This window comes from Entelurus aequoreus, linkage group LG02 (genome assembly GCF_033978785.1).
Source record: "Entelurus aequoreus isolate RoL-2023_Sb linkage group LG02, RoL_Eaeq_v1.1, whole genome shotgun sequence".
NCBI classification, from domain to species: Eukaryota; Metazoa; Chordata; class Actinopteri; order Syngnathiformes; family Syngnathidae; genus Entelurus; species Entelurus aequoreus.
The window spans coordinates 88,128,056-88,153,055 of record NC_084732.1 but is presented as its reverse complement, the minus strand read 5'-3'; the positions used below and the strand labels follow the sequence as shown (position 1 = coordinate 88,153,055).

At 41.3% G+C, this 25,000-nt stretch overlaps 1 protein-coding gene across 2 annotated transcripts in view; it reads left to right on the top strand.

Annotated features, from left to right (window-relative positions):
• The window catches only part of LOC133640356 (general transcription and DNA repair factor IIH helicase subunit XPB-like), a 66,828-nt gene that overhangs the window by 10,928 nt on the left and 30,900 nt on the right, over window positions 1-25,000 (top strand). The gene's annotated exons all lie outside the window — the stretch shown is intronic.

Here is a 25,000-nt window from a genome sequence, read left to right as displayed (position 1 = left end):
TTTATTCGAATCCCTGGGAACAAATCCCTTCCCACGTACAGGAAATGCCCTGTGGGACCTGCAATGTTATGCCCATTTGATTGTAGACTCTTACTGACACCTTGTGGCGATATGAAAATACTACGCGTCATTAGTTTGGGCACTTCCGGGTTGAGACAATTGAGGAGTAGACAAGTTGTGTTAGCTCTTACAAGCCTTGGAAAAGATAAGTCTGGATGTCAGACCCACTCGACATCCATTGCTTTCGGTCTCCCCTAGAGGGGGGGGTTACCCACATATGCGGTCCTCTCCAAGGTTTCTCATAGTCATTCACATCGACGTCCCACTGGGGTGAGTTTTTCCTTGCCCGTATGTGGCCTCTGTATCGAGGATGTCGTTGTGGCTTGTGCAGCCCTTTGAGACACTTGTGATTTAGGGCTATATAAATAAACATTGATTGATTGATTGATTGAAGTAAACTGTATAACTTGTTTATGTAACTCAATATTAAGGTGGACAGTGTTTATGTTTGATACTAAGATGTTTATTGAAAAACAATTTTTGTGCACTATTTCAATGGATGTTTTGAGGACTTAAAATGGCTGCCAGTCATATATTTCCACCATCGAAATAGTTTCAACACTCAGAAGTATTTGTTTGATGATAGTACTGTATATTTGTGTGAAGCTAATATTTACATATTGTGTATTACATTTCAGTATGTTAATTGAATCACATAGCTTATACATTTGTCATTGTGTGTATTTCAGTTTAAAAAAAAAAAAACAGTCCAGTGCAAGACAAAAGTAAAGATAGGAAAAGACAAAGCAAGATCAACAACAATAAAGAGCCTAAATGGATTAATCTGCTTTGGATTGTTTGTTAGCTGTCTGCCAAGCTGTATAACCTCAACACGTATAGTGAGGGCAGAACAGGCAATATGCAATTATTGCCAGGCTTCGCTCTCATGTAAGGGGGGAAGAATTGTTGATTGATGACTGTGTTGTTCTTAGTGTCATAGTGTGTGTAGTTAGTATGTTCCAATAGCAGCAGAAGTGCACTTTTTGGAGAGCTGTATTATTTTCAGTTTTGTGCCCAAGGGACTGATTTTATTTAACACTATATTATTATTTATACACCTATAGTGATCACAGAGACAGGTTGTTTTTGTGTTACTGTATATATTTGTTTTTCTGAAAAATCCTACTTAAGATATTTTGGGTAACAACAGTCAATATTTTTTTTTTTTTTTTAGGGGGGTAACAGTCAATATTTATTTTTTTAATTTTTTTCTTATAAAATAAAAGTGAGCTTTTGCTAAACCAAATATTGTGTTTTTTTCCATATACAACAACCTATTTGGATTCGATAAGGGAATCGATAAGGAATCGGTTCGATAAGAGGATTCGATAATGGGCTCAAACTCGATAATTTCTTATCAAACATCATCCCTGAACGAGCCATCTGAAATGTGCGCTATCCTGTGACGTTTTTCACACTGGTGATGTCAGTAGATTATCCATATATGGCAGGGGTCACCAACGCGGTGCCCGCGGGCACCAGGTCGCCCGTAAGGACCAGATGAGTCGCCCGATTGCCTGTTCTAAAAATAGCTCAAATAGCAGCACTGTAGCGGCGACCAGCTGTCTCGTCAGCTGATGCGCGAGCGCGTAACTGTGGCTGCTTGGCAACCAGCCAAACCCCACTTAATAAAATTATATTTTATTTTAGAGCACATCCACATCCCTATTCATCTAGGGAACCCCAGGAAATGTATATAATTCGGCATTATTATCAGTTTACATTCACGCGCAGGTATAACGCGGTGCGCTCCCGTCTCGTCTGCTGGTGCGCGAGCCCAGTAATTAGACAGCAGTGTCAAATCAAGGAGTACAAAAGACGCCAGCGCAGAGTGGAGAAAGGTTTGGTTCATTACAGATAACACAGAGTTGTGCCAAAAGTGTACCAAAACCAAAAGCTGAACGGACAGCCGGTAAGATTGCACTTTATTTCTCTTTGTGGGTGTGGCGCACTTGTTGCGCTGGTGAGATGGGGGTTGGGGGGAGTTGTGTGCATGTAGCGTGCTTAGTCTGGAGGCTAAATACACACGGTGTTTTGTGTAACTGTTGTTTAGTAAGGAAGTGGTGTGATTCTTTGCTTAGTTTGATAAATGCTGGAGCAGTTTGCTTCATCAGGAGGGTGAAGTCGCTCAACTTAAAGTGTTGGATTTAACTGTGTTGGATCATTGGCTGCTAGTGAGGGCATAGAAAGGGGGTATTTTTCTACCAGTTGACAGCGTTCAAGATTGAGTGTTTCACTGCTAAATTAATAATATATTTATATTGGATATGGATTTTAAATATGTATCTAAAATAGGTGGTTAATTGGTTAGGTATTTATGTATTTGCATATTGGGTTTTCTGCTGCATTCATCTATTGTTTCTGGTGTTAAATGTATTTTATATGTATCTTGGTGCATTTATGTTGAGACAATTTATTTAAAATCTGAATTAACTTAAAGGGAAAATATGAATCCATTTTCTTGCACTTGTTTAATTAAGTGTTTGATAGCCTAATTAATAATTGTAAATTATGGGATTGATAATTGATTGATTTTTTACAGCATGTTAATCTTGTGGTGTTTTGTCCTTAAAGGTTTTTCTCCAACTAAAGAAGCTAAAGGCTACTAAAGACAGCTAAAGAAACTAAAGTCTACTAAAGTCTACTAACACTGCTAAAGACCGCTAAAAAGACTAAAGAAGAAAAAAGAAGCTGTTTCTTCGTTGGAAAAATTGTTGCAAACTAAAGGAAAATAAAAGGAAAAAAGTAACTACGGTCTGGTCTTTTTGAGTGAAATCCAGAAGCCACATTCAGCATTGGTACATCCCTTCAAGTGTGGGATAAGCACAGTGAAAAAAGCAAAACACTTGACAAGCACTTACCAGTGAGCTGCCTCTATTTTTTAAATGTTATTTATTTACTAGCAAGCTGGTCTCGCTTTGCTCGACATTTTTAATTCTAAGAGAGACAAAACTAAAAAAAAAATTAAAAATCCAAGAAAATATTTTAAAGACTTGGTCTTCACTAACTGACAAAGAAACCGATAACAGATTTGGTGTCCAGTTCAAAGTGTGACATGATTTATTTAAAAATTTGAGAGTTGACTTTTGTATTTTACACGAGTTATTATTTGTACAAACATGGTGCAAAGTAATTCATGATTTGTTAAAAAATGTTAGTGGCTAACTAGTTAAAATGGGATATTGTCCTAAAAGTGATCATTTGAAAATGTTCAATTTGAAAAATGTGCACCTAGAGAAAATATAAAAATAAAGTGTTGCATATTGATATTTATCTGTTTCTATATCTATTTATTGTGAGAAATCATTACGATGATCAGTGTTTCCACAAAGATAAATATCATTAATTATTAATAATAACATAGAGTTAAAGGTAAATTGAGCAAATTGGCTATTTCTGGCAATTTATTTAAGTGTGTATCAAACTGGTAGCCATCCGCATTAATCAGTACCCAAGAAGTAGCTCTTGGTTTCGAAAAGGTTGGTGACCCCTGATATGGTATACGTTTTCCAAAATTGTTTTGCGCGAGTCCGTCATTGTAGTCAATAAGCTCCTTTTTCGCTATCCTCTTGTTGTGTGCCAGATTGGCTCGTACATGAACGTGCATCCTCCGTTGTTGCCATTTCTAATAAAAGTAGCATATAGTTCAAACTTGATCTTTCAGTAGACTCCATATGGAAGCGCTAAAAACTGTATCAAAGATGACTGAGTTAAGACGCTGTCGAAGGGGTGACACGTAAATAAGACCACCCACAAAACGACACATGCTGAAGAGATGGTCAGAAAGTGGCTTGAAGGCGGTCTGTAAAACATAATGTATGCAACATTTTGATCACAGAACTACCATTACAAGTTATATAGACCACAAATAAGTGTTTTATATGTAGAAAAAAAGTCATATGACCCCTTGAAAGGGACCCTATAATGCAAAACGTTTCTTACCTGATGGTACCTGCTTATGGATCCTGCAAAGTCTTGAAATTTCAAATCAAACCGTCGAGGCGTTTTTTGTTTTTTTATCCCTGTAGAGTGAAAATAGATCTATGTTTAAACATAAAGTAAGTCATCTTATAGTATGTTTAAAGCCAGTAAGACAGTGCTGTTGAGCTTTGGAAATGACAGGGCACGACCGTGACGTCTTTAGAAGAGTACAAGTGTCTGTTTGAGACGTGTATATGCATACGCTGAGTGGAGGGTTTTGGAACTCGTTACCTTTGCCAGCGATTGCAAAAGTCTGTGTATGCGCTTGCGTGTGGAAAGAGGCCTCACTGCAGAGATAAGTATCCGTGTTGGGATAGGATGTGAGGGGTTGAAGCAGGGTTATTAACATGCTATAGAATAGACAAGCATATTATTGTCAATATACTGTACACATCTCTAAGACATACAGACTCTGTAGCGGTTTAACCTTAGTGTATAATTAGACCTGGCTCCTTCCTTCCGCTTCTCCGCCCGCCTCACCTCTATGTCTCCGCTATATAATCTGAGATGTTACATGTGGTGAAAGTCACCCAAAAAAGATGGCTTGGGCAGTCACCTGTATCCATAAGGTCCTGACGAGTTTAGCTGGTGTTTGTAGAACTGAAAGTATACACAAAATGCAAGAAAGAAAAACTACAAAACATGACTGACAAAAATTCAGTTAGCGTGAAGGGGCGACGAGAGGTTCATTTTCGTCTAAAAACTCCGCCTCTCTAGGCGGCTTGTTTTGAAAAGGAGCCAAAAAGTGTCTTGTTGTTACCTATTTATTTTTATTTTTGTTAGCTATTTATTTTTATTTTTTTACTTTTTGAATCTGCACTGCAACCACATACTTACTCTCCCTATTGTGGGATGAATGAAGTCTCTCCTATCCTATATGGACCACAAGGAAATGTTTTAAATGTAGAAAACAAATCATAATATGACCCCTTTAAGTCTATCACTGCTCGCCTTCATCAAAGATAAACACTCTTGAGTGGAGCAACCCTGAATTGTCGGCCTTCCCTCTCAAAGCGGGACTTGTGCGTAATCTCCCATCACTAATTACTTTTGCTCCTACGTGCTTCTGAGGCTGCAATAAATCCAGTGCCACATATGTGTGAATTAACAATCAAAAACAAAATGAACATTGCTTACCTGGCTGTGTGAGAGGAGAGCGTGACAATGGTGGAATGGCGACTGCGCCTGTCGGCCATGTTTGGCCACCCTTGGGCAAACGGATTTTCGATAGATACACCATTTTTGTCTGGACCGTGAATATAATAGTAAAATACATACAGATGCTATACAAAAGACAAGAAGGTGATTAACAATGTTAATATCAGTTAATGTCATATTATCAGCTGTCAACTCTCGACTTGCACGCACACATACGTACACATACATATTCGCACACACACACACACGCATCCACGGATTACTCTTCACACTCAGCAAGGAAGAAGAGGCCAGTAACACATTTCCCTTGACGATATTTTGACAGAGAAATTGCTGCAGATAAACAATATTATTGTCAACAATATTTTGAGATGGATACCTGTGACAAAGCACGAGGAAAAATACCAGAATCTGTCTGATGAAGCGCGCGCAAGGGAGGCTGATGCGTTGATGGTAAAACTGCAAACCCAACAAGGACTTTTTGCCAAATGTCACACCCCCAGAGATGCAGCCATCAGGACAAGTTTCGTCATTTCTCACAAAATCGCCAGAAAAAGTAAGGCGTTTTCTGACGGAGAGTTTATTAAGGAGTGCTTATTGGACTCTGTTGCGCTGATATGCCCGGAGAAGAGGGGCGCATTTGAGAACGTGTCACTCTCCCGACGCGCTGTAACGAGGCGGGTTGAGACCATCGCTGGAAACTTGGAGCTTCAGCTGAAGAACAGAACGGCCGACTTTGACTGTTTTTCGCTGGCTTTGGATGAGAGCTGCGATGTACATAACACCGCCCAGCTGCTCATCTTCTTACGTGGGATAACTGCAGAATTTATAATCATGGAGGAGCTGGCAGCCATGCAGTCAATTAAAGAGACAACCACAGGTAATGACTTGTTCACATAGGTAAATGCGTGTTTGGACATGTTAGGACTGAAATGGGACAAGCTGGCAGGTGTGACAACAGATGGTTGTCCAAATCTGACGGAGAAAAATGTTGGACTTTTAAAGAGGATGCAGGATAAAGTGACAGAAATTTACATTTTTGCATTGTATTATACATCAGGAAGTGTTGTGTAAGACAGTGTTAAAAATAAAACCATCAAAAGCAATCTGCTTTTGTATAAATTTCGGTTCGGTGCGTACCTCGGTTTAGAGGTCACGGTTCGGTTCATTTTCGGTACAGTAAGAAAACAACAAAATATACATTTTTTGGTTATTTATTTACCAAATTTGAAAACAATGGCTTTATCCTTTTAACATTGGGAACATTATAATAATTCTGCCCACGTTAATCAACATTAAACTGCCTCAAGTTGTTGCTCAGATTAAATAAAATGACACAACTTTTCTTCTACATATAAAAAGTGCAACTTTAAACAGTTTCAAGTCAACTCATCATGTTTAATTTATTACAGCATTTGGGAAGCCTGTAGTTGATTTTTATTATGTAAATGTTATATTTTTATCAACATGTAATAGCAGGGACCCTGCCATTCAAAACTAGGCTGCTACATTACTAATGATTACACACACACACACACACCGCACAATGAGCTAACACACTCACACACACCGCAAAATGAGCTAACGTTACGCTGAAAGCTAATTAGCCTTCACCTCAAGCCAGGACTGCGAGCGAGCTGAGCTGCAGTTTGTTTCTAGAAGGTTAACGGGCTCATAGTGATGTTACTAGTAGTTGACTGGAAGGTGTTTATTTTAATTTGGGGAGAGTCTGCTGCCTGATGCTCACCTGCTAAACACCTATCTGCTAACCCCACCGCAGAAGCACTGACACCATGCGCTCTGAATACGCACTGCTGATTGGCTGTTACCAGTATGGTTGTAACCAATCAGATGGTTGTGTGGGTGGGACAATGCTGGGTGCTGTGTAGGAGACAGAGGCAGAAAGCAGAGCAGCTTGTTAAGACTTTAGCTTAGGTGGCTACTTCATATGTTCGTGTGGAAACTCGTTCGGTACACCTCCGAACCGAACCGGAACCCCCGTACCGAAACGGTTCAATACAAATACACGTACCGTTACACCCCTAGTATAAAGTTAAGTTAGGTTAAATGAAATTATTATCATTATTATTATTATTTATCTTACGGTATATCAAAAATCATTTGAGCAAAATTTAATTGAAATATTTTCGGTGTGGCCCTCCAGCAGTGCTCAGGTTGCTCATGCGGCCCCCAGTAAAAATTAATTGCCCACCCCTGTTATAGAGTGTACTCGTGTTCAAAGACTCTACTTCTGTCCCTGATTGTCCCTGTCGAAAGAAGATAGCTGCTGCGAGCGTGATGTCACACTTGCTTGGCGCTGTTGCTCAAGTTGGACTTTCTCTGCATAAAATCCGCCACTGGCCTATTTATATTTGCATGTTTTGTAGATGGCTGTCCGCGGGTATAGCTGCATTATATCGGTGGCACAGGGTATGTATGATGTCTGTGCCTCACAATACAAAGGCCCTGGGTTCAATCCTGGGCTTGGGATCTTTCTGTGTGGAGTTTGCATGTTGTCCTTTTGACTGCGTGGGTTCCCTCTGGGTACTCCGGCTACCTCCCACCTCCAAAGACATGCACCTGGGCATAGGTTGATTGCCAACACTAAATTGGCCCTAGTGTGTGAACGTGAGTGTGAATGTTGTCTGTCTATCTGTGTTGGCCCTGCGATGAGGTGGCGACTTGTCCAGGGTGTACCCCGCCTTCCGCCCGAATGCAGCTGAGATAGGCTCCAGCACCCCCGCTACCCCGAACGGTAGAAAATGCATGGATATATAAAAATCACGTCCACATTGCAGACGTACTGACAACGCTCCAGAAAATGGCGTGTGTTTTGTTTACATCCGGTTTCTGTAGCGCGGTTTTCGGTGAGCAAAGTCTTTTTTCAGTGGTTAAGTTTTCGGTACATACAGTTAGGTCCATAAATATTTGGACATTGACACAACAACACAATGGATTTTAAATTAAACAATCAAGATGTGCTGTATGTGCATACTTTGAGCTTTAATTTTAGGGTATTTACATCCAAATCAGGTGAACGGTGTAGGAATTACAACACATTTTATATGTGCCTTCCACCTTTTAAGGGACCAAAAGTAATTGGACAAACTAACATAATCATAAATCAAATTGTCACTTTTTAATACTTTCTTGCAAATCCTTTGCAGTCAATTACAGCGTGACGTGTGGAACCCATAGACATCACAAGATGCTGGGTTTGGACCCTGATGCTCAGCTGCCTTCAGTTCCTGCTTGTTCTTTGGGCATTTTCCCTTCAGTTTTGTCTTCAGCAAGTGAAATGCATGCTCAATGGGATTCAGGTCAGGTTATTGACTTGGCCATTGCAGAACATTCCACTTCTTTGCCTTAAAAAAGTCTTTGAACACTCTTTTAACATTTGAGATTTAATTCTGCTGCTTTTGTCAGCTGTCACATCATCAGTAAATATAAGAGATCCAGTTCCACTGACAGCCACGCCATTACATTACCACCACCATGCTTCACTGAAGAGGTGATATGCTTTGGATCTTGAGCAGTTCCTTCCCTTCTCCATACTCTTCTCTTTCCATCATTTTGGTACAAGTTGATCTTTGTCTCATCTGTCCATAAGATGTTGTTCCAGAACTGCACAGGCTCTTTTAGATTTTTGTTGGCAAACTGTAATCTGGCCTTCCTATTTTTGAGGCTCACCAATAGTTTACACCTTGTGATGAAACCTCTGTATTTCCTCTGGTGAAGTCTTCTCTTAATTGTTGACTTAGACACAGATACACCTACCTCCTGGAGCGTTTTCTTCATCTGGCCAACTGTTGTGAAGGGCTTTTTCTTGACAAGAGAAAGGATTCGTCTGTCATCCACCACACTTGTTTTCCGTGGTCTTCCAGGTCTTTTGATGTTGCTGAGCTTACCAGTGCGTTCTCTCTTTTTAAGAATGTACCAAACAGTTGATTTGGCCACACCTAATGTTTTTGCTATATCTCTGATGGGTTTGTGTTGATTTTTCAGCCTAATGATGGCTTGCTTCACTGATAGTGACAGCTCTTTGGACTTCATATTGAGAGATGACCTCCCCAGATTCCAAATGAATAAACCACACTTGGAATGAACTCTAGCCTTTTATCTGCTCCTTGTAAATGAAATAACGAGGACATAACACACACCTGGCCATGGAACAGCTGAGTAGCCAATTGTTCAATTACTTTTGGTCCCTTAAAAGGTGGAAGGCACATATAAAATGCGTTTTAATTCCTCCACCGTTCACCTGATTTCGATTTAAATACGTTCAAATTAAAGCTCAAAGTCTGCGCTTAAAGCACATCTTCAGTGTTTAATTTCAAATCCATTGTGGTGTTGTACAGAGCTGGAATACTGAAAATTGTGTCAATGTCCAAATATTTATGGACCTAACTGTAACTTGTCTAATGTTAATCTTTTATGTTTGTGCAGTTTAGATTTTATGTTAGTTTTAACCATGTTTGCAAACACACCGTCTGTGTTTGAAAGGTGATTGGCGGAGAATAGGGCTGGGCGATATATCGAGTTTGTAAGATATAGCAATATATTTTTAGACAAGATAATAATTAGACAAGAAAATATCGTAATATCAATATAATTTATTTCACGTTAAAATCAAAGTTTATTGATAAAGCCCTTAATTAGGGATGTCTGATAATATCGGACTGCCTATATTATTGGCCGATAAATGCTTTAAAATGTAATATCGGAAATTATCGGTATCGGTTTCAAAATTATCGGTATCTGTTCCAAAAAGTAAAATGTATTACTTTTTCAAATGCCGCTGCGTACACGGAAGTAGTGTGAAGTACAGAGCACCAATAAACCTTAAAGGCACTGCCTTTGCATGCCGGCCCAAACACATAATAACTACGGCTTTCCACACACACAAGTGAATGCAAGGCATTCTTGATCAATAGCCATACAGGTCAGACTGAGGGTGGCCGTATACACAACTTTAACACTGTTACAAATATGCGCCACACTGTGAACCCACACCAAACAAGAATGACAAACACATTTCGGGAGAATATCCGCACCGTAACACAACATAAACACAACAGAATGAATACCCAGAACCCCTTGCAGCACTAACTCTTCCGGGACGCTACAATATACACCCCCCACCTCAACCCCGCCCCCCCAACCCCGCCCACCTCAACCGTCCCAAATTCCAAGCTGCTGTTTTGAGGCATGTTAAAAAAAAAAAAGCACTTTGTGACTTCAATAATAAATATGGCAGTGCCATGTTGGCATTTTTTTCCATGACTTGAGTTGATTTATTTTGGAAAACCTTGTTACATTGTTTAATGCATCCAGCGGGGCATCACAACAAAATTAGGCATAATGTGTTAATTCCACGACTGTATATATCGGTATCGGTTGATATCGGTTATCGGTAATTAAACTGGCCCCACTTGGATTCGGTACCCCCCTTAGCAACTGGCTGCTTGACTTCCTCACAGACAGACCCCAATCTGTGAGAGTGGGCAACAACACCTCCAGTGCCATCTCCCTGAGCACCGGCTACCCCCAAGGCTGCGTCCTGAGTCCGCTGCTGTTCACGTTGATGACCCATGACTGCTGCGCCAGGTCCACTACTAACCACATTGTGAAGTATGCGGACGACACAACCGTAGTGGGCCTCATCCGTGACAACAATGACATGGACTACAGGGAGGAGGTGAAACATCTGGTTGACTGGTGCAGAACCAACAACCTGGTCCTGAATGTCAACAAGACCAAGGAGATCATCGTTGACTTCAGGAAGCATCAGTCCAGCCACGCTCCACTCTACATTAACGGCACAGCGGTGGAGATAGTAAGCAGCACCAAGTTCCTGGGGGTGCAGATAACTGACAATATAACCTGGTCCCTACACACCGGAGCTCTTGTAAAAAGAGCTCAGTAGCGCATGCACTTTTTGCGTCGGATGAAAGGAGCACAGCTCCCTCCCCCCATTCTCACCACATTCTACAGAGGCACTACAGAGAGCCTGCTGACCAACAGCATTTCTGTCTGGACTGGAGCCTGAAATGCCTCAGACTGGAAGTCTCTCCAGAGAGTGGTGAGGACGGCGGAAAAGATCATCAGGACTCCTCTTCCTCCTATCCAGGAGATTGCAAAAAGCTGCTGCCTGACCAGGGCTCAGAAAATCTGCAAAGACTCCTCCAACCCCCACCAAGGACTGTTTTCACTGCTGGACTCTAGAAAGAGGTTCCGCAGCCTCCGAAGCAGAACCTCCAGGTTCTGTAACAGCTTATTCCCTCAGGCCGTAAGACTCTTGAACGCATCATAATTAAATGATCCCCTCAACTCCCCCCAAAATGGATTAACTCGCTGGAATAAAAAAGACAATATAACATTCATCCATAAACGTGGACGCATGTGAAAAAGTGCAATATATTTCTGTACAGTAATCTTTTTATTTATTTATATATATTTATTTATTTTATATATATATTTATATATTATTTATATATATTTATTTATTTATATATGTACCTTATTGCTTTTTTATCCTGCACTACCATGAGCTTCTGTAACGAAATTTCGTTCTTATCTGTGGTGTAAAGATCAAATTTGAATGACAATAAAAGGAAGTCTAAGTCTAAGTCTAAGAGTTGGACTATATCGGAATATATCGGATATCTGCAAAAAAGCCATTATCGGACATCTCTACCCTTAATCACAAGTGTCTCAAAGGGCTGCACAAGCCACAACGGCATCCTCTGCTCGGATCCCACATCAGGGCAAGAAAAACTCAACCCAATGGGATACAATGAGAAACCTTGACGTAGAAAGAATATGTTTCTATTTTATTTATGTTATATAATTCTGTGCTACTTAAATAGTTTATTTTCTGTGCTGTTAATACCCATCTTGACTAACTGGGTTAATAAAAGTGCCACTGACTGTTTACAGTACAGTTGCCTTTCAGTTCAATTTCAGTGAATTTCGCTCAAAAATTAATATCTTTATATGTATGCTTTCACCGGAAAGTATATCGAATATCGAGTTTAGGTAAAAAAAATATTGAGATATACTTTTAGCCCTAGTATATGTGTATATATATGCGTGTGTGTGTGTGTGTGTATGAATGTATATAAATATATATGTGTGTGTGTGTGTGTGTGTATATATATATATATATATATATATATATATATCAGTGACGTGCGGTGAGGTTCATGGCTGGTGAGGCACTGACTTCATCACAGTCAGATTTACAAACATGAACCCTAAAGAGTATCTTATTCACCATTTGATTGGCAGCAGTTAACGGGTTATGTTTAAAAGCTCATACCAGCATTCTTCCCTGCTTGTCACTCAGCATCAAGGGTTGGAATCGGGGGTTAAATCACCAAAAATGATTCCCGGGCGCGGCGCCGCTGCTGCCACTGCTCCCCTCACCTCCTAGGGGGTGATCAAGGGGTCAAATGCAGAAGACAAATTTCACCACACCTAGTGTGTGTGACAATCATTGGTACTTTAACTTAACTTTAACTTTACACATACAAACTGTAGCACACAAAAAAGGAAATTTTAATTAAAAAAACTTTATTATGGTCTTACCTTTACTTATAAATGAAGTCCATGCGCTGCTCCTTCTGAACAAAAGCACCGATAACTTGTTTATAGAAGTCTTCCTTATCTTTCTTCAGTTTTAAAAGTCTCTCTGTCTCGATGGAGATCTTCCTTTAATTATTACCCCCTGCTTCGATTGAAAGTCCAGTTTAGAAAACTGTTATGCCCTCACTATATGTGTTGAGGTTATACAGCTTGGCAGATAGCTAACAACCAATCCCGGACGTTCTAATAAAGTTCCAAAGCAGATGAATCCATTTAGGCTCTTTATTGTTGTTGATCTTGCTTTGTCTTGCACTGGACTTTTTTTTTTTTTTTTTGTAAAACTGAATCACACACCATGGCAATGTATAAGCTATATGATTCAATCAACACACTGAAATGTAATACACAATATGTAAACATCAGCTCCACACAAATACACAGCGCCACCATCAAACAAACACTGCTTAGTGTTGAAACTATTTCTATGGTGGAAATACACGACCGGCAGCCATTTTAAGTCCTCAAACATCCATTAAATTAGTGCACAAAAATAATTTTTTAATACACATCTTACTATCAAATTTATCCACTTTCCACCTTCATATTGAGCCACATAAACAAGTTAAACAGTTTACTTACAGACTTATCTTTTCCAAGGCTTGTAAGAGGTAACACAACTTGTCTACTTATTACTGTCTCATGAACTGAACTAACATCGTAAACCGGAAGTGCCCAAACTGATGACGCGCAGCATTTTCCCATCGCCACAAGGTGTCAGTAATAGTCCACAATCAAACGGGCATAACAAAAACTGTTTTATTTTAGATATGTAATCCTCTATGTTAAAAGTCCAGGCGAGAGAAAAAAATAAACGATCGCTGCTAACTGTTGCTGCTTGTTGTCACTTCTTCTGCAGCCGAGTAGTCGCAAGAATGATCTCTGGGATCACTACCGCCCTCTACCTACAGGAGGCGGGATTACTGCGAGCCTCACCCAGTGCCATTTTATGATTGCTCAGCATAAGAAATACGTTACACACATACAGTTGTTGACAAAATACACTGTACATTATATACCTCAGCTAACTAAACTATGGAAATGTATAATATAATTCATTTAGCAATAGAGTCTCACTGCACAGCAGGCCAGCAGTTAGCCGAGTCATTGCGCAATCCATGGCCAGGCTCAACTGGCTGGTGACTCACCGCAAGTCTCTTCTCAGTATTTGAACGACAAATGTGAAAATGCAGCGAGTTTGAATAAAAATAATCTAAAACTGGTGAAGTTAAATGGAAAATAACTTTATAGTATAATCACTGGATACATATAACAATTTAATTATTATTTTTTCTTTTTAAATTTTTTTTCTTTCCATGATGGCACATGAGGCCCCGCCTCACCTGCCTCCCCTGACTGCCCGTCACTGATATATATATATATATATATATATATATATATATATATATATATATATATATATATATATATATATATATATATATATATATATACACACATATATATATATATACATATATATATATATATACAAACACATATATATGTATATATATATATATATATATATATATGTATATATATATATATATATATGTATATATATATATATATATGTATATATATATACATATATATACAGTACATACATACATATAAATATATATATATACAGTACATACATAAATATATATATCAGAATCAGAATAGTTTTATTGCCATTGTTTGAGAACGGATTCACAAACTAGGAATTTTTCTTGGTGCAACATAAAACACATATAACACATATTTGGTAATAAAATGAGCTGTAACTGAGCTATCAGATAGACTTAGAAGGAATTCAAGGAGCTACTGTTAGGAGATATTGTTCATTTGCCTTATGGCCGAGGGGAAAAAACGGTTCAGGAGGCGGGAGGTGTGGGTCTGGATGGAGCGTAGTCTCCTGCCTGAGGGGAGAGGGGAGAATAGTTTGTGTACAGGGTGAGACGAGTCAGCTGTGATCCGACCCACACGCCTCCTGGTCCTGGAGGAGAACAAGTCCTGGAGGGATGGGAGCTTGCAGCCAATCACCTTCTCAGCAGCACGTACGATGCGCTGCACTCTATGCTTATCCTGGACTGTGGCGCCGGGGAACCATAGTTTGTGTACAGGGTGAGACGAGTCAGCTGTGATCCGACCCACACGCCTCCTGGTCCTGGAGGAGAACAAGTCCTGGAGGGATGGGAGCTTGCAGCCAATCACCTTCTCAGCAGCACGTACGATGCGCTGCACTCTATGCTTATCCTGGACTGTGGCGCCGGGGAACCACACTGTGATGGAGGAGTTCAGGATGGACTCTATGATGGCTGAGTAAAACTGCACCAGCCTCTCGGTCGGCACCTTAAGTTTCCTCAGCGGCCGCAGGAAGTACATCCTCTGCTGGGCCTTCTTGATGAGGGAGGTGATGATCGGCTCCCACTTGAGGTCCTGGGTGATGGTGGTGCCCAAGAAACGGAAGGAGTCCACAATGGGGACGGGGGTGGAAGAGTCAATCAGGGTGAGGGGGGATGGTGGGGCTGTGACTTTCCTGAAGTCCATGATCATCTCCACTGTTTTCTTGGCGTTCAGCTCCAGGTTGTTGAGGCTGCACCAGGACGTCAGCTGGTCCACCTCTTTCCTGTAGGCGGACTCATCGCCATTCGAGATGAGCCCGATGAGGGTGGTGTCATCCGCAAACTTGAGCAGTTTTACGGATTGGTGACTGTATATACATACATACATATATACATATCCGTGACGTGCAGTCAGGGGAGGCAGGTGAGGCGGGGCCTCACGTGCCATCATGGAAAGAAAAAAAAATGTAAAAAGAAAAAAAAATAATTAAATTGTTATATGTATCCAGTGATTATACTATAAAGTTATTTTCCATTTAACTCCACCAGTTTTAGATTATTTTTATTAAAAATCGCTGAATTTTCACATTTGCCGTTCAAATACTGAGAAGAGACTTGCGGTGAGTCACCAGCCAGTTGAGCCTCACCATGGATTGCGCAATGACTCGGCTAACTGCTGGCCTGCTGTGCAGTGAGACCGTATTGCTATATGAATTAAATTATACATTTCCATAGTTTAGTTAGCTGAGGTATATAATGTACAGTGTATTTTGTCAACTGTATGTGTGTAACATATTTCTTGTGCTGAGCAATCATAAAACGGCTGCGAAGACTCACTGGCTGAGGCTCGCAGTAATCTCGCCTCATGGTGGTAGAGGGCGCTAGTGATCCAAGGGATCATTCTTGCGACTACTCAGCTGCAGAATAAGTGACAAAAAGCAGCAACAGTTAGCGATCGTTTATTTTTTTCTCTCGCCTGGACTTTTAACATGGAGGATTACATATCTAAAATAACACAGTTTTCTAAACTGGACTTTCAATCGAAGCAGGAGGTAATAATTAAAGGAAGATCTCCATCGATACAGAAAGACTTTTAAAACCGAAGAAAGATAAGGAAGACTTATATAAAAAAGTTATCGATGCTTATGTTCAGAAAGAGTGGCGCATGGACTTCATTTCTAAGTAAAGGTAAGACCATAATAACGTTTTTTTAATTAAATGTGCTTTTTTGTGTGCTACAGTTTGTATGTGTAAAGTTAAAGTTAAAGGCCTCCTGAAATGATTTTTTTTTATTTAAACGGGGATAGCAGATCTATTCTATGTGTCATACTTGATCATTTCGCGATATTGCCATATTTTTGCTGAAAGGATTTAGTAGAGAACAACGACGATAAAGATCGCAACTTTTGGTATCTGACAAAAAAAAGCCTTGCCCCTACCGGAAGTAGCGTGACGTAGTCAGTTGAACATTTCCGCAAAGTTCCCTATTGTTTACAGTGATGGCGGCCAGAAGTGAGAGCGATTCGGACCGAGAAAGCGACGATTTCCCCATTAATTTGAGCGAGGATAAAAGATTTGTGGATGAGGAAAGTGCAAGTGAAGGACTAGTGGGGAGTGGAAGCGATTCAGATAGGGAAGATGCTGTGAGAGCCGGGGGTGACCTGATATTCAGCTGGTAATGACTACAACAGTAAATAAACACAAGACATATATATACTCTATTAGCCACAACACAACCAGGCTTTATTTAATATGCCACAAACTAATCCCGCATAAAAACACCTAGGTGTTTCTTATGCTAGCTCCTAGCTACTAGCTCCCGTCCATATAACCCGCCAATACAATTCAAACACCTGCACAACACACACAATCACTCAGCCCAAAGGACCGTTTACCTAACCCAAGGTTCATAAAGCTTATATATTTAACCAAAGTTACGTACGTGACACGCACGTACGGGCAAGCGATCAAATGTTTGGAAGCGCAGCTGCGTACTCACGGTACCGCATCTGCGTCTGTGTATCCAAATCAAAGTAATCCTGGTAAGAGTCTGTGTTGTCCCAGTTCTCTACAGGCGTCTGTGTATCAAAGTCAAAGTCCTGCTGGTAAGAGTCTCTGTTGTCCGAGTTTTTCGATCTTGACTGTGTAGTAGAATTTCTGACCTTTGACCTATAGTTCATGTCTGTCAAAAATGTATGCTCATTTTGATTTCTCTTCCTCTTCTGTGGGACAAAAGTGAACTTTAAGTCATGCCAACCTGTCTGCTGAGTGTGTTGACTGTCTAAAAGATTCGAGTTGTTATGGAACAGATAGGGAAAACAAAATAAGACATTGACGCACTAACAAGAGAGATAAGAAAGGGATAAAGCCAAACGAAGAGAGTGTTTTGGTTACCATTTTTTCATGCTGACGGGCGCGCCCGGGCGGAAAACTTTCTGTGTGCTAGACAACTCAACCCAACCATTGTACCATTTGATTATGAGTAAAATACAACTCTTGTGTTAAATCTACTTTGGTTCTCATTGACAACCTGGACTTTCCACTACAAAATTGGCGTCACGAACTATGATGGTCCAGAACTCTGCAAGTCAACATCCGCTCCCGGCTTCTCTCTCAAGCAGACAACGCTTGCACGCGCGCATCTAATAAAAGGTAAGCTATTTTGCTTATTGTGTAAAAGTTATCTGTCTGAAGAGAAACGGGATCGGTAAGACGGAAACTGAATTTTTTTTTCATAAAAGATAGTTCTCCAAAAACAACCTAGACTGGGGCATGTGTTGGTTGGCTTGAGCTGTTTTTATATGTGATCATTTGTCTGTGTGCTTGTTGAAAACTTGTTTTTAACTTTAGGGGATTGTTATTAGAATTTTGGTGGTTTGGAGTGTAGAAGCACAGACGATGTGAGACGAAACATTTCTTTTAACCTCTTCATCCTCTGTCGTTGCTGGCAGAGGATGCTTCTTTCTGCAAGTGCATCAGAATTAGCCAGAGTTGGACAAAGATAAATTTAAGGCAAGGGTTGCTAACTGGTGTAACATTTGGCCCATATAAAATTGATACGTCTGTGAAAGTGCGAGACACCTGTCTATGTGGAAACTGTAGCGGTCCCTAGTCCTTGTGACTCAGCGTGTAAAAAAGCCTCATATTAGGTGACCATTCAGTGACTCCGGTAAAGGAGATCAACTGAGCCAAGTTGTCACGAATCTGTTTAATGGCTGCAGAATAGACAGGTGGCGTCTCGGGCTCCATATAGTAGAGCTTTGGTGAAACTTGGTGAAACTGTATGGACTGACCAGACACGATGTCTGTAGGATTATTTGGGTGATTTCTAGTGGTCCTATGGCGCCTTAGAGGCCAGTTATCCGTGTTGGTCAGGGAATAAACACAGGTGCTGCTCCACTGAATGGGTTAATCGCCGTTGTATGAGCAATGATGGAACCTGGTTTTTGTGTATGATACGGCCGATTCCACAAAAGCACGCGTGCATTAGTTGTTTATATTGGTCCGGGCCAGGGGGGCGTGGTTTGTGGGAAAAATGTGTGTGTTTTTTTTTTTTTTTTTTCAATTAATATATATATATATCTGCGTATTGTAATAACATTTGTGTAGCACCTGGTTTCTTATCTGGTTTAATTCTCCCTCATGCTTTTGTGAGAGTTCCCTCACGCTTTTTTCGCACCCACGCTGATCTGCAAGAGCAGGGAAATTGTCGGTTATGTGTGTGCGTGTAAGAAAATAGACAAAGTTATGTACAGAAAACACATGAGTGAATGATCCATCCATATAATTATTTTCTTCCGCTTATCAAGAGGTTGGATCGCGGAGGCTACAGCCTAAGCAGGGAGGCTCCCCCTCTTGGGCGCTGCGAGCGAATTCCAGTAATTTGGATTTGTTTTTAACTATACTGGTGATTGTGACTGTGCGATAATACAGTTGTTTTACACACTGAGATTTTGAGTACGGGAAAAAAAGGCTCTTGCTCGCTGGTAAATTCTCTGTGTGTGAGTGACTGAGACGCATATAAAGAAAAAATAAATAAATAAATAAATAAATAAAAGGAGTCTCAGCTGGGAGACATTTTGAGATAAGAGTGTGTCAGAAGTGGCGAGGCTGTGTGAGTGTCAGCTGTATGAGGCATTGGTTCGAAGAGGAGTGACACTGATAGCATTGAGCTAGGTTAGCATTGTGTTAGCATAGCATTGAGCTAGGTTAGCATTGTGTTGGCATAGCATAGGGCTAGGTTAGCAAAAATTTGCTTACTGAGGCATAGTAAGGCTAAGTTAGCATCTAGCTTGGCATTACTAAGTGTGGTTGAACAGTATTCTCGGTCTGTAGAGTGTGCTAGTAGTAGGTGCTTGCTAAGTCCAGTAAAATAATAGATATATGGAAAATTACACGTTTAAATATCAATAAATAAATACGGATTGTGGGACATTGAAACATTGTTTAATTCATCATTCATTTATATGTTTAGTATATTTTTTTGGTACAGCCTTGATGCTCTGCTGATCCATACAGATCTGTGTGGAGCTGAGACAAAACACACACGCAAGCACATCATAGATGCAGAACACATTATAGCTTTGAATTAATAATTATACAACAAATACAATTAATAATATTGAATTTAAATATGATAAAGATAAATTAATAATTTAAAAATATTGGGAGAAAAAAAAAAAAATATATATATACATTAATTAATTACATTTTAGAATAATCACTATAAAAGCAAATTTAAAAATTAGAATTTTTAATTTTTTACTTTTATCTGTGTAACTGGGTTTAAATTAAAATATTGTTGACATTTATAGTCACATCGGTGTAAATCATGGAGTCTGAGTCGCAGGTTTGGTCAGCAGTTTGCATTCTCAGTAAATTGAACCCGCTGCTAGCCGATGAAATAAAAAGATATTCACAAAAATGGAAAAAGAGGACACAAAGCTGTCTGTCACCCTGGCCGGTGGATGGGACCTTTGACACAAGCCAGTGTAGAGAGATGGAAGTTTTGATAAAAAACTACAAGATAAAGAACAAAAAACCTAAACGCATTAAGAAACGAGACAGAGAATTAGCTGTTCTACAGTTGTTTTACAACCAAGGTAAAAAGCTGAGGGAAGCATCAAAGAAGCGGGTCGAGCAAACGCTCCAAGAGAAGAAGGAAGGCACATCCCCCTACTCCTCTCAGATGCCAATGCATACAGTGACACTCCAAGGAGACTATATAATGAAATCTGACAAAGAAACTATGTACCCAAACATGGAATTGGAAAAAGCATCAAGAAAACTTGAAGAACCCACACACATGCCATGGGAGGAAGTAGGAAAAAAGGGCAGACGCGCAAGTGGCTTCACCAAAACGGTCAAGAGGACTCTGCACCGGGCTGAGGCTGGAGACGATGACCTGGAGGAAGACGATGAGGAGGCGGATGAAGGGGCAACAGGAGGTAATGGTACAGACATTGCAAACCACTTGAATGTAAAATTCTATCAACTGCCTACACCCACCCCAAGCCATCCAGGGGCAAGCATGGAAGAGAGAGGGGCAAAACCAAGGACGACAAGAGGGGACCGCATTGGTAGAGCCACACTCAAGCACCAGGGACGGTTGGAGGATCATCCGAGATTTGCAGCAAATACACCCCCTGGTGGTGATGAAGTTGTGGAAGAACGAGGACAAGTGAATGGTGAAATCAGATTAGTGACAGAGGGACCACCTGCCACCTCAACAGTACTGGAAGGATCATCACATTCAGCGTACCCCCTGCTGGCGAAAGGTCCAAATCTGCAATACGTCCCTTTGGCAACAATGGATCTGGAAGGACTAATCCAAAGACTTCCCTGCATCTACGATGGAGCAGGCAAATGGATAGCTGCCTTTGAAGAAGAGACAATTGCTACCATTTTGGCGATGGGAGATCTTAAAGCCGTCTGGGGGAAAATTGTTGGGAAAAATGAGATGGAAGAAATCCTACGTGCTGCAGGACTGGAGCAGTATGCGGGTACACAGGTAAATGATGGTGACATCTTCAACAGATACCGCAACATAATGTGGACAGCGCTAAGACAACGATATCCAGCCAGAATCCAGCCTGACAGCATCACTGTTAAACCCATCAAAGATGATGAGAGCCCGCAGGCTTATGTGCACAACACCAAAAAAGAGTGGATCAGATCAACTGGTGCACAGCCAGACCAAGATGCCTTCCACAACGTGGCTCTCAGGAAGATAATAGCCGAAGGACTACCACAGGCAGCTCAAAGCAGACTGAATGATGCTGTGGGACTGTATACTATGACATTCGGGCAGTTCACAGACTATGTAGTGGATGCTGTGACCAAGACAAGAACCAAAATCTCCCAACAGAAGCAGGCTGATGAGGAAGCTGTAAGAAAACTGACACAACAACAGCTGACTGACGGAAAAAGAAAGATGCAAGCGGTTATGACACCAGCGGAACCAACACCATCTGCTCCACCACTTGAACCAATAAATGCCCCCCAGGTAATATATATGCAACCACAGGGCTGGGGAGGAGGTCCAGGGATGAGGAGAGGCAGAGGAATGACAGGAGAAAGGATGGAGAATCGCAGGTGGGAAAGAATGAGATGCTACAACTGTGGAAGGAGTGGTCACTTAAGCAGGGACTGCAGATTTCCCCCTGGTCAGATGATGATGCCCAGGTTCGAACAAAACATGCAGGGGCTGAGCGTGAGGGGCAGAGGTAGCCAGATGCCGGAAAACCCCTGGCAGGGGCCGGTAATCCCTTGGCAGGGGCCACCTACTGGCTACTAGGGGGGCCTTGGGGATCCAGAGGGAGGTCGTCAGCTGGCTGTTACATCACGCCCTGATGAGGAACCAATGCTGCAGGTTCAACTAGCGGGAAAGCCGGTAGAGATGATGGCGGATACGGGTGCTACATACACCTGTGTGGGCCAAGCTGACTCAAAAAACCTCCCAAGATCCGGACAATATGTTCGAATAGTTGGATTCTCAGGGACTAAGCAGCTGATACCAATTTCTGAGCCAGTCTCCCTACAGTTTCAAGGAAAAACAATTGAACTGCCTGTGCTAATATCTGACCAAACGCCTGTGAATCTCCTTGGAAGAGACGCAATGTGCAAATTACAATGCGATATCCAGTGCACCCCGGCTGGGATAAGTGTGGAAACAGGACACTTCCAAATGATGTTGAGAGAAGAGGAAGAGACGGTGTTTTGGCTTGGAGAGCTGAGTGAGACTTTCCTAAATCCGGCAAATGTGTGGATGAACTTTATCAAAACAAACTTGCCAAAGGCCGAGCCTCCAACATGCCCACTACATTGTACACTTCAGTTTTTCAAAAACGGATCTGAAGCTCAACCAGACCAATGGACTAAAAAACAGCCCGAAAAAAATCGAGGTCCAATCAGCTTCCATAATATTAGGGAAACAGGGAGCGGCCATGGAGATAGTCGAAAATACATATTTAGCCAAAGAGTTTAAAATCAAAAACAGTCTTCCGCATGTAACTTTGTTAGTGAATGCAGGCTATGAACAAAAGCATTTGGGGCCAATGGTCCTTGAGGCGAAAAGTGTTAATTACATCACCACTGAAAATAAGGATATTTGGATAAGTGAAGATAAATCATTTGTCAAAATATCCATTTCTGCATCGGGCTGGGCTCAGCCGCAAGCAGTTCGGCTTCCACATCAACTGGAGTGCCATGTTCAGCACTCAGACCTGAAAAAAGAAATGTTGGAGGCAGTGCCAAACAAATTATGGGCAAAACATGATACTGATGTGGGGATGATTAAATCAGCTCAACCCGTGGATTTCAAGTTAAAACCAGGGTGTAGACCACCTTGGAAACACCAATATCCTCTTAAACCTGAGGCTGAGGAGGGAATTAAGGAAACCATAACAGGTCTGTTGAAGGCTGGAGTATTGTTGGTTGAGTCGAACCCATGCAGTAACACACCAATTTTACCAGTGCTAAAAGCAGATAAAAGTAAACATCGGTTGGTACATGATTTGCGCGCATTGAACGAGGTGATTGAGGACTGTCCAGCTAATGTTCCAAATCCACACACATTGTTGACAAATGTTCCATCCGAGGCTAAGTGGTTCACAGTAATCGATTTGTGTTCTGCATTTTTCAGTGTGCCGCTAAGTCCAGCTAGTAGGCATTTGTTCGCATTTACGTATAGAAATCAGTCCTATACGTACACACGTCTCCCTCAGGGGTTCAAACACAGCCCTCATGTTTTCAACAAAGTGTTAAAAGAAGACATGGCTGACTTGACTGGCAAAATCTCCAGTACAGTTATCCAGTATGTGGATGACACCATTTTGTGTGCGCCAGACTTGGAAACCTGCCACAATGACTCTATGATCCTGCTAAATATGCTTGCTGAGAAAGGCCACAAGGCTTCTCTGAAAAAGCTCCAGTACTGTATGGATCAGGTAGAGTATTTGGGTAGGTTAATCAAAGAGGGGACGCGAGCAGTTTCCCCCGCACAGTTGGAGGCTGTGTCAAAAGCTCCTCGGCCTACCACTGTGAAAGAAATGATGACATTTTTGGGAATGACTGGGTACAGTTCTGAGTGGGTCGATAAGTATTCTGCTATCGTCCAGCCCCTGAGAAACATGATAAGAGAAAAAGGAGCTGAAAACTTGAGAAGTAAACTAATTTGGACTTCAGAGGGGCACATTGCATTTGAAACTATAAAAACACTGCTACAACAAGCACCGGTTTTGACTCTGCCAGACTATGAGAAACCGTTCCAGCTGTTTGTGTCATGTCGTCAGGGTCATGCAGTAGGAATGTTAGGCCAGAAAACAGGTGTAGGGTCTTGTGCTCAGCCAATAGCCTATTACTCTGTTGCGCTAACACCAGTGGAGCTCGGGTTGCCAGAGTGTTATCGACACCTGGCTGCTGCTCACCTACTGTATGAAAAGGCATCATCCCTCACGATGGGGTATCGAATAGAAATTTTGTCACATCACAAACTGATAAACTTGATTGAAAGAGGGAAATTTGTTTTAACCGCACAGAGGTTGACTGAATACCATCGACTACTTGAGTATCCAGATGTGACGATGCACACCTGTAGAGTAAAAAATCCTGCAGATAGCATCTCACTCCCGTTTGAGGGAGAACCACATGACTGTGTGGCTGAGTCAGAAAGATATGCCAAACTGCGATCTGACCTGAGCGCCACCCCTTTGGAGTCAGACGACATGACATTGTTCGTGGATGGCTCCTGCTACAGAGACGGGGAGGCCCTAAGAGCGGGGTTTGCAGTAATTGAATGGAAGAATGGTGAAGCTGGGATTGTGAAGATGCAAGAATGTGTGCAGCCATGTTCAAGCCAGCTGGCAGAACTAAAGGCGTTGACGAGTGCATGTGATTATGCGGAGGACAGAAATGCGAATGTGTATACTGATTCAGCGTATGCACATGGGGTGTGTCATGTCATTTTGTAGTGGAAAGTCCAGGTTGTCAATGAGAACCAAAGTAGATTTAACACAAGAGTTTTATTTTACTCATAATCAAATGGTACAATGGTTGGGTTGAGTTGTCTAGCACACAGAAAGTTTTCCCCCCGGGCGCGCCCGTCAGCATGAAAAAATGGTAACCAAAACACTCTCTTCGTTTGGCTTTATCCCTTTCTTATCTCTCTTGTTAGTGCGTCAATGTCTTATTTTGTTGGCATGACTTAAAGTTCACTTTTGTCCCACAGAAGAGGAAGAGAAATCAAAATGAGCATACATTTTTGACAGACATGAACTATAGGTCAAAGGTCAGAAATTCTACTACAACTGCATCTTTCGGGAATG